Genomic DNA, 8,903 nt, shown 5'->3' on the forward strand with positions numbered 1-8,903 from the left:
CAGAGATGAGCACGCAGAGGCAGCAGGGACTGTGCTCCCCCCGGCTGTTCTCATTCACCCCTGCAAGTGCAGCCCAAGAGAGTAGAATGCAGCTCTTCATGCAGACAAATATTTGAACATAAGAAAATACCTGATGTGGGAAGGATACAACAAAAGTCATTGATTCCATGCTTTCAGTTTCTCCAGAGAACAGTGTGCAGCCTTCCTAGGACTAAACCGATTGTCGTAGGGCTTGTCTACACGGGCACTTTACAGCGCTGCAACGTTCTCGCTATGGGGTGTGAAAAAACACCCCCGAGCACAGCAAGTTTCAGTGCCGTCAAGCGCCAGTGTACACTGTGCACCAGGGCTGGGAGCGCTGCGGGCTCCCAGCACCAGTAGCTATTCCCCTCGTGGAGGTGGTTTTTTTAGAGCACTGGGAGAGCTATCTCCCAGCGCTCTGCCGCGACTACACAAGCTGTGGTTTCGCTAGATACAACTGAAAGTGCCTCTTTACAAAATATTACTTATGATGTCTTAATTGATGATTTTGTAAAGAAAAAGTGTAGAAAAAAATGCTATCTGTGAATAAATTTTTTTTTTCAAATTGAACAAGCTTCTTCAGAGGAAGTTAACTTTCATTTTTTCCATTCATGCATCATCTATACTTTTTATTTTTACACGTTTTTCACGTTAGCGTAATGCAAATACAAGCTCCCATCGAGACCAGAAGTTCTCAAACTGTGGTCCGAGAACTCCATTCAGGTGGACCAAGGAAAGGTTATGATGGTTTTTTTATAAAGCGCTCTTATCCAAAGCGCTTTACAGTAGTTAGCTAACGGTACAAACAACATTTGGAAAGATCATTAAGTGGTCCGCCGAGACCCTCCGCACTTTTCAAGTGGTCTGTGAAGAAAAAGAAAACAATCAAGGTACCTCACTTTATTTTCATTTACTTCCTGTTACTTATAATATAGAAGGAGGATGAAGAAAAAAAAGAATGAAAAATGGCAGGTGGGGGAGATAAGAGAGAATGTTCTTTTTCTTGGCTGGGTCCCTTGGGGGGGGGGCAAAAATGAAGCTGAGCACAGGGCCCCACTAACTCTAGATCCGCCACTGCTCCCATTGACTTCAAATGGGCTTTGGATCAGGCACCTAATTAGGGGACTGCAGGTCGGAAGCCAGTCCTATTTGGGTAACTACCAATGACTCACCATGTTACCTGGGGCAAATCACTTCAGTTTCCCCATCAGTAAAATGGTGACAATAATACTTATTCATCATGATAAAATGCTTTGAGAGGCATGGATGGAAGACACAAATGCAAAATGCCATTATTAATTGTGAGTGGGATTGTGGTCTAACATGGGAGACTGTGTGTCAGGAGATCTGGTTTCTCTTCCTGGCTTTGTCACTAACTGACTTGGGCATTTTCAATGGAAGTTATGAGCAGTCCACACTGCTCAAACTTGCAATCTTAATCTGTACAGTTTAATGTCCTACACGCTTTTTCTGATATTGTATCTGAGAATTCAGAATAAATTGTGTGTTTTCTATTAAAGTGTCCATAAATATCTTAAGGTTGTTTTTTTTTCAGATTTGGTGTATTTATAATAATATGAAACGTTGAGCTTATATATTTTCAGTATATTGTTAAATTTCAGCCGATGGTATTTTCACTTGCTTAGTTGTTTTTCAAAGCAAATTAATGTTTGCACTGATTTTTTTTCTCGACGTTTGACTTTCTCTTCAACTTAAGTATTCTAAAGCTTTTAGCCTAATAGATTTTTAATAAATTGATTCAAATGAAAAGCATTGTGAAAAGCATGTGTTTACAGGTCCTCCTACATAAATAAGGGGCCTGTGGTTGTTTCCACTGAAGTCAGCACCTAAGGTTATAATTTTTAATGTTGAAGAAATTAACACATTTTAAAGTAGTGAGTTAAAAAGAATGAATTGTTGCATCAGTGAAAATAACACATTTATATTAGGTCTGGCTGTGGATATAGTGCTGGGACAGCAGTCCAGGAGAGCAGCCGCTAACAGTTAAATCAAACCTGGTGATGGAGGGAGGCACAAGAGGGCACGAAGAAATGCACAAGAGGAAGAATATACATGGAGTGGTCACAGTCCCTGGAGAGAGCAGCTGTTTGCTAGAAGTGTGAAGGCTGAAGATGGGATTCTTGAGAGCAGCAGACCAGGCAAAACATTTGTTATAGTGAAATTATAGTATGTTGCAATACACTTAATAGCTCCTTACCCACCTCTGAGCGCTAGGTCAGCATTCTGCCTGGGTTCTGCACAGGTGCTCTTGTTGGGAAGAAGCTTCATGAACTCTTTCCACCATGATGCTCCTGTTAAAGTTGAGTTAAATCACAGTCCAGCTATCCTAGGACCAAGTCTCTGTCTGTTCTCCCTCTGTAGAACTGTTACCGTATAAAACTAGTCTAAGTAAAAGTCTCTCTACGGCACCCACGTTAACTGTTCCTAGTTAAGTGTATTTACAAACAGCATGGTGTAGGCAAAGTTCATCTTGATTAAAATGATCCCATGAAAATATATCTTATTCCTCAGTAATTCCATAAAATTTGGTTTAGCATCATTATAGGAAATTTAGTTGTTTGTGCCTTCCTACTCTATGGCTGATATAAACCCAGTTTGTAGGTGATGATCTCTAAAAGCTGATCCTTAATAGCTGATAGGAAACAGCTTTGCCAAAGAGCTGCTTCTTGTCCCCAAGTGACTGCCACTGCTGGAGGAAGGAGAGAGAGTCTCTATTTGTCTGAAGAGATGTTGCACACTTTTCCTTTCCTTCTTTTACATCATTTTAATTCCATTGGTGTTGATCCTTCACTGCTTTCCACTTTGTCCAGTTATTTATGCCTGTGCACAGTGGGTGTGAAACACTAACATTCTAGTCTGGCTTTGTTCCATATCCACTTTCCATTCATCATTGTCAAGGTGTAGACAAATGCATAAGGTGCAAGATAGTGGGGAATTGGGTCCAGAGTTACTCCTGATTTATACTGAGGTAACAGAATGTTCTGGGCCCAGGAACACCCCGGTAGAGTGTGCACGTTGCCCAGGGCTCTCCTCTGTCACAAACTCTGAGCCTGATTCTCTCCTGCCTGACATAGTGTGTAGTCATTTACACCTGTACACCCCAAGTGCCATGTAGGTGTAAAATGCTACCAATCCAAATTCTGCAATCACTTATTAGTAAGGCTATGAGTCTGTCATGGGGTCACAGAATCCATGATTTTAAGAGATGTCCGTGAGTTCGGGCTTCACCCTTGGGCAGTGAGGCTTGTGCTTCAACCCCGGGCGGCAGGGCTCGGCCTTCGGCTTCAGTCCCAGCAGCAGGGCTTGGGCTTGGGCTTCAGCCCCAGGCGGCGGGGGTCAGCTTTAGCCCTGGGTGGCGGGGGTTGGGGAGGGAGTGCCACTTCCACCCCGACTCACCTCCGCAGGCCACCCAGCCTTTGGGTCAGTGTCAACACCTCTGCGTTACACTGTAATACTTTATTGTTCAATTGTTACACATTTTTTGTTGCTGTGACCATACCCTCATTTTGTACATTTTTACCATGATTGTTCCGTGAATTTTGCCTAATTTTACCATGACAAAATTGTATCCATACTTATTAGCATTACAAACCTCACTTTACATAGCTATAAATGGCTATGCCACGTGTGAGAAGTGGGAGAATCAGGCCCAAGTTTTTGCCTTCTCCTCCAGAGCTCTCTGAAAGCAAAGAGGGAGTCATGACTCTGCCATCTCTTGGATTGGACTCCAGCTTAACAGGGCCTTGCAAACTTATACCCCCCTGACAGGAAAGTTAGTGCATACCCCCTGCACAAGTCCCCAAAGACTTTCTGGAAGCCAATTGATACTCTCCTCATCCTTTACTTCTTGCTACCTTTGCTCACAATGTAACAAGGTATGAACATTCTGACATTAGGACATGTGGGATGGTACAGACTGTCCCAGATGGATGGGGTTTGCCTCCCTAGAAAGTGAGCAAGAAGTATTGTTATTCATGCATCACTCAAGCATATGGATCTCCTTATAGAAAAATCTCATGGACCTCAGGATATTCCCAGAGGGGTGTGTGTGTGTGTTAGTCTCTGTCCCCTCTCTTTCCTCCTGACAGCACTCAGCTGGAGTCATGTTGCCAAAACTTCCTGACCTGCAAATGGTCTTTCCTCTATTGAGTGGGTTTGCTGACATGTGGGGATCTTCAGGAATTAGTGTTAGCAGTTCTGGCATTAATTCCTGTAGTTTATCATGGGTCTGTCATGGGGATGATACCACATACAGCCATACTTCCCTATTTTTATCTCCTTCTTCTGCAGCCATGAACTCTTAGGCTTAGGGAGCCCCAAGGGCATACTCTTCACAAGGAAAATTCACCACAAAAGACCGATGTTTCAGGGAGTCATGAGCATGTGGAAATGTGGGCTTAGAATGGAAACTATTTTACAGATGTAAGTGGGCACTGCTAGGAACTTGCTATAATACACAAACTATTTAAAACACTTTAAGTACCAAATGAAACTTACCACCTATAGCTTTTCACCTTTATTTTCCCACTCTGCAATAAAATAAATGATGTCCAAGTTTTTTCAATTTCCTTTCTTCTTCTTTTCATCTGCCTTTTTTCTTCCTTTTGCCACTCTAACTGCTCCAAAGTAGAGGAAGTTTTGAAAAGTTACAGATAGCAGGGGAAAAAGAAAAGGGGAAAAGGGAAAATCCCCCTAAAAACAAACAAACATCTTTCATTCTATTGGCATAATTGGCAGAAAGGAAAAGGAGGAAATGCAAAAATTCAAAATTTCAACATTCAGATCTTTTGGTTTTGAAGGAAAAACAGGGTGTTTTTTTAAAAAAATAAAATTAAAAGACTCTCGTGAAAGTTTTCAGTTTTGAAAAAAAAGGCCATTTTCTTTGGAAAAAAGCTTTGAATGAAAATTTTGACCAGCTCTAGTAACTCTGGATGAGAGAGAATAATTCAAATACTCTTCCGTACACATGTACAGGTGGTAACAAATTAAATAGTGCTTCAGCTTGTCCTTTTGCTTGAGATCCAGGGCCCAGTTCTGTTCCCACAGAAACCAGTGGGAGCCCAGTGTATTATCAGTTTAATACCTTATATATCCTCTATCTAGGGATTAAATCCTGGACTAGAAATGGGATGAAATCAGTGATTTAACAGCTCTCTTAAAACTCTTACAGCAGACTGTACAACTTCATTGTTGCAGGAGTGTTATAACGCATCTAGCAAGTGCCATCTTCTGGTGATGAAATTTTTGCAGCACCAGTCAATGTCATGACACTGATTTTTATACATTTTGGGGAGCCAGAATGAGTGATGTTGCTCGGGATTATGCCTAGCATATCATTTAAAAAAATATATAACCTTGAACTGTAATGAAAATCATTAAGCAATCAGATATCTTAAACCAAACATACATCTCTTTTGTTTGCTGCTACCAGTAGCCATTTAGTAAAGAGCTTCAGGCCTAACACATAAAATAAATCAATACGCACATCTTAAAATATCTTAAATGTTTGAATTTATTAACAAACTATTGCATAATTACAAACAAGAGATGCTGGAACCAGAAAATGTAATGGTTACCAAGGGATCGATAAGCTAGTTTGGAAATAAAGGCAGATATGTAATAAACTGATTGCATTTCACTGAGATAGAGTTATAATCCTTAGCATATATGAAAACCTTTCACCATGTGATCTTAAAACTCTGCTCAAACAATTAATTAATAACACCCCTGAATGGTAGGTAAACATGTGTAGGCCACACAGTGAGTCAGAGGGAGAGTTGAGAGTCAGAGCCACAAGTCCTGACATGCAGCAGTCTGCTCTATTAGACCTGTAGTTGAGCTCTCCAGTGGTGATCCAGAGAGCCCTTCCACGTGATCTGCAGCATTACTTCTGTCACTAAGGTGAAGCAACCATCACTCTTCAACCAGTGATAGTTGCTGCTAATTTTAGTCTGTTCTAGAACTCTCAGGATTTCCCAAAGCTTTTATTTGACTAACTGAACCTACAATAAAGAACAGCAAAAAGCAAGTTTCTTTTATACAGCTGCTTCATGTCTTTCTATATCTGATGACTGCTGTTTTATCAAATCTGCAGAGGGCACCAAACTAGGAGGCTAGAACCTAAGGGCAAAGCGACCAGAAAAGATCAGAGCAGTTGGAATTGCAGGCAATGAGGAGAGAACAAACAGTAATAATAAATGGAAAGCTCTATACCCAGGGACAGGAATTAAACCGCACTCATACAAAAGGGGGAGATATTACCAAGCAGCTGCACTTATTGCATGAAAGTGAGTTTATTTTCCTCTGGCTCCTTAATCTTGCTTTTATCACATTTTCATGTAATCCAGCACTAAAGGTGCTGCAGGGAAGGTATGGGGATCTGATGTAAGTGGGTAGGTGATCCTCAAGAGGATCTTTATCTTAAGAAATTATTAATAGTATTTAGAATCATAGAATATCAGGGTTGGAAGGGACCTCAGGAGGTCATCTAGTCCAACCCCTGCTCAAAGCAGGACCAAGCCCCAAATGGCCCCCTCAAGGATTGAACTCCATCAGAAGCAGCACTTCAAAATGCTGTGGAGTAGCTTTCCCCAGAGCTGACTGTAGGGTGGGAGTGGGGGATGGGGAGAGGGAGGAGATGGGGAAGGGGTAGGAGAAGGAAGCACCTAACAGACCTCCAGCATCCATCAGCCAGCACACCTTCCTCAGCACCCAGTGACTCCCACTCTATCCAGCTACCTTCACACCCAGTATGCACATACAGCAGGTAAAATTGCAAACAGAATCTCCACTAGTCCTACCCTCTCCCATGTCCTTTAAAGACAGCTGTTAGAATTTAGGAACCTAACGCGGGCGACCACAGTGCAGTTTGGCCAAATATTGTAAATTAGTTGTACTCTGACTGCCTAGCTGTTTCTGAAGGTAACTACACCGATACCTCTTAAAATGACATTTCTTCACTTACTGAGTACAGGACTGCCAGTGCTCATCTTTGTGGGTAATTAGCAGATCAGGTTACTCACTTGCTACTTGTGGGTAGAGGCAGCTAATGGTATTACATTGCCCACATGGTTCTGTAGCTTGTTCAAATACTTAGAAAAGAATCTCAACCAGGATATTTTCAGATTTTGTTTTATGAACTAGAAGGAGTGAACACCATCATAAATGCCAGCACTTAATACTGAGTGCTAGGAATAATGGTAATATATAGTCATTTATGTTAATACTATCACATTATCTTGTGATAGCTGTGCAATTAACATGAGTCACCACTGTACCAAAATCTCTTTTGTCTCCAAGTACCCCACAAATATGCTTCATGCACTGTCTGCACGTTGGCATGGGAGCAAGGGCTGCTTTTTCTAATTGTGTCCTTTCAATATTCAGAGAGCCCCAGAACTGCATGAGCTGTCAGAGTATGGAACAGACTGCTGAAGCTTTGCTAATGGAGGAACATAAATGCTGTAAGTGTGTGCACCCAAATTTACTTCCAGAAGAGACAACGCTTTCCTGGATGACAGCTGCTGATCCGGAAAGCATTATTTCCTGGAGGAAAATTAAATTGTTAGGTAATAATTTGCATTCTGCTTGTTGTACACCATAAATCCAAACTCAGATACACTATGTTACATTGACATTATTCAAAATGGCATCATTCACTGTTTTCCAGAGAGGCTAGGGAATAAATTCCCAGCACTCACGTATGTGATGACACTGGAACATTTCAAAATGGAGGGAGTTCTGCACCCTAGAAATGAGTAACCCTGCTTTAAAAAAAGTCCAGTATATCAAAAATAAAAACCCATAGAAAGTATAATGGGTGGGGAAAAAGCTGGCCTAAGAAACCAAAACCTGTTTCGATAGCCAGAATGGAGCCCTTTTAGACAAACATTTGATAAAGAATAGACCACTGTCACTCGTGTATTAAAATATATGAATGTATCAGTGTTTGGTCAGAGAGGTTATATGATGAATGTAGAAGAAAAATGAAAAAGAAGAACTGACACTGCTTGAAGTTTGCATCTCCCCCTTCCTTCCCCTTCCCTAAGATAAAGGGCCTAACTCTCATTTGCATAAAGCTATTTTACACTGTTCTGGCAGTGTAAAGAGGCCTTAATATGGGAGAAAATTATACTAGTCTCACTTGAAGACCCCTTTACACTGCCAGAGCAATGTAAAATGGTCTTTATATAGATATGAGAATTGGGCTCAACCCTTGGATGATGTAATATCTTAAAGAGATTACATATGAGGAAACTAAAGTTCAGTACAAAAATTTTTTTCCCAGTGCTTGAACAACTATCTCCTGTGGTCTCAGAGAACCTCAGGACAATATTATGTTAGGGTCAAATAAATATTAAATAGGGAGTGGTATATATATACTAGAGAGGTTTAACTATAATCTTCTGAATTTACACAGTACTGTCTCTCCATTTAGGAATTCCAAGTAGAAGAAGGACTCTCCCCAATGTGATATTTAGTGACATCCCACACCCTTCCTCCCCTGAAGAAATAAACGTAAATGATGAAATCAGGAATGCAGAAATAAATGTGTTATTTCCACCACTGATGATGCCATCATACACTTGTTACCGGACTTGTGAAAATAACAGGATTTGCTGTAATCTTTTATGCTTGACTAGTGAGGTATGAAAACTGTCTATCTTATAGCCATATAAACTACAGCTAACCAAACGATGCAAAGGAAATACACAGAATGACTAGGAATTCAAACAGCATTATGAATAGAAGTAATAGGAGCAGAACTGCCAGTCAGAATATAAGATACAATGGATCCAGTGCAATGTAAGTGGAAGGAAGTCATAATAATAGGAGCATGGTGGGGTACAAGCTCTATGAGA

The sequence above is a fragment of the Natator depressus genome, chromosome 2 (genome assembly GCF_965152275.1).
Source record: "Natator depressus isolate rNatDep1 chromosome 2, rNatDep2.hap1, whole genome shotgun sequence".
NCBI lineage: Eukaryota > Metazoa > Chordata > Testudines > Cheloniidae > Natator > Natator depressus.